The sequence below is a fragment of the Aulonocara sp. 'chitande type north' Nkhata Bay genome, unplaced genomic scaffold, assembly GCF_057382095.1.
Source record: "Aulonocara sp. 'chitande type north' Nkhata Bay isolate Kocher_YH1m ecotype deep benthic unplaced genomic scaffold, A_spYH_male_GT1.1 unmapped_scaffold_33, whole genome shotgun sequence".
Taxonomy (NCBI): Eukaryota; Metazoa; Chordata; class Actinopteri; order Cichliformes; family Cichlidae; genus Aulonocara; species Aulonocara sp. 'chitande type north' Nkhata Bay.
In genome coordinates this window covers 240,479-242,978 of record NW_028234365.1, presented here as the reverse complement: position 1 = coordinate 242,978, position 2,500 = coordinate 240,479, and positions in this window count along the sequence as shown.

Below are 2,500 nucleotides of genomic sequence, written 5' to 3'. Positions count from 1 at the left end.
GTCCCCGGGGCCTGCTGGAGGTCCAGGTCCATGCCCGATGTGAGTAGCAGCAGGGCCAGCGCGCCCAGGAGCACATCTTTTTCGACCGTAAAGGAGACAGGAGGCCGACTCTCTGCCTCGGCTAAATGGAGAGGGAATTTCAGAAGGGCCAGGGCACAAGCATGGACCTTTTTCAGCTGTAAGGGAGGCAAGAGCAAGGTGTGATGTAGGTCCCCGGGGCCTGCTGGAGGTCCAGGTCCATGCCCGATGTGAGTAGCAGCAGGGCCAGCGCGCCCAGGAGCACATCTTTTTCGACCGTAAAGGGAGACAGGAGGCCGACTCACTGCCTCGGCTAAATGGAGAGGGAATTTCAGCAGGGCCAGGGCACAGGCATGGACCTTTTTCAGCTGTAAGGGAGGCAAGAGCAAGGTGTGATGTAGGTCCCCGGGGCCTGCTGGAGGTCCAGGTCCATGCCCGATGTGAGTAGCAGCAGGGCCAGCGCGCCCAGGAGCACATCTTTTTCGACCGTAAAGGAGACAGGAGGCCGACTCTCTGCCTCGGCTAAATGGAGAGGGAATTTCAGAAGGGCCAGGGCACAAGCATGGACCTTTTTCAGCTGTAAGGGAGGGAAGAGCAATGTGCGATGTAGGTCCCCGGGGCCTGCTGGAGGTCCAGGTCCATGCCCGATGTGAGTAGCAGCAGGGCCAGCGCGCCCAGGAGCACATCTTTTTCGACCGTAAAGGGAGACAGGAGGCCGACTCACTGCCTCGGCTAAATGGAGAGGGAATTTCAGCAGGGCCAGGGCACAGGCATGGACCTTTTTCAGCTGTAAGGGAGGCAAGAGCAAGGTGCGATGTAGGTCCCCGGGGCCTGTTGTCGTACCATAGGCACGAGTGGTGTGTGTGTGTGTGTGTGGCAAAGAGTTTCTGCGCAGTGTACCAGGGGCACGGGGAAAGGTTGTTGTACCATAGGCACGAGAAAAGTTGTCGTACCATAGGCACGAGAAAAGTTGTCGTACCATAGGCACGAGTGGTGTGTGTGTGTGTGGCAAAGTGCTACTGAGCGGTGTACCAGGGGCACGGCGAAAAGTTGTTGTACCATAGGCACGAGAAAAGTTGTTGTACCATAGGCACGAGAAAAGCTGTCATACCAGGGGCACGGAGGAAAGTTGTTGTACCATAGGCACGAGAAAAGTTGTCGTACCATAGGCACGAGGAGAGTTTGTGTGGCAAAGTGCTACTGAGCGGTGTACCAGGGGCACGGCGAAAAGTTGTTGTACCATAGGCACGAGAAAAGTTGTTGTACCATAGGCACGAGAAAAGTTGTCGTACCATAGGTACGAGGAGTGTGTGTGTGGCAAAGTGCTACTGAGCGGTGTACCAGGGGCACGGCGAAAAGTTGTTGTACCATAGGCACGAGAAAAGTTGTTGTACCATAGGCACGAGAAAAGCTGTCGTACCAGGGGCACGGAGGAAAGTTGTTGTACCATAGGCACGAGAAAAGTTGTCGTACCATAGGCACGAGGAGAGTTTGTGTGGCAAAGTGCTACTGAGCGGTGTACCAGGGGCACGGCGAAAAGTTGTTGTACCATAGGCACGAGAAAAGTTGTCGTACCATAGGCACGAGAAAAGTTGTCGTACCAGGGGCACGGAGGAAAGTTGTTGTACCATAGGCACGAGAAAAGTTGTCGTACCATAGGCACGAGGAGAGTTTGTGTGGCAAAGTGCTACTGAGCGGTGTACCAGGGGCACGGCGAAAAGTTGTTGTACCATAGGCACGAGAAAAGTTGTCGTACCATAGGCACGAGAAAAGTTGTCGTACCATAGGTACGAGGAGTGTGTGTGTGGCAAAGTGCTACTGAGCGGTGTACCAGGGGCACGGCGAAAAGTTGTTGTACCATAGGCACGAGAAAAGTTGTTGTACCATAGGCACGAGAAAAGCTGTCGTACCAGGGGCACGGAGGAAAGTTGTTGTACCATAGGCACGAGAAAAGATGTCGTACCATAGGCACTAAGAGAGTTTGTGTGGCAAAGTGCTACTGAGCGGTGTACCAGGGGCACGGCGAAAAGTTGTTGTACCATAGGCACGAGAAAAGTTGTTGTACCATAGGCACGAGAAAAGCTGTCGTACCAGGGGCACGGAGGAAAGTTGTTGTACCATAGGCACGAGAAAAGATGTCGTACCATAGGCACTAGGAGAGTTTGTGTGGCAAAGTGCTACTGAGCGGTGTACCAGGGGCACGGCGAAAAGTTGTTGTACCATAGGCACGAGAAAAGTTGTCGTACCATAGGCACGAGGAGAGCTTGTGTGGCAAAGTGCTACTGAGCGGTGTACCAGGGGCACGGCAAAAAGTTGTTGTACCATAGGCACGAGAAAAATTGTTGTACCATAGGCACGAGAAAAGTTGTCGTACCATAGGCACGAGAAAAGTTGTCGTACCATAGGCACAAGCAGTGCGTGCGTGTGTGTGGCAAAGTGTTTCTGCGCAGTGTACCAGGGGCATGTTTGAATTTACATTCTG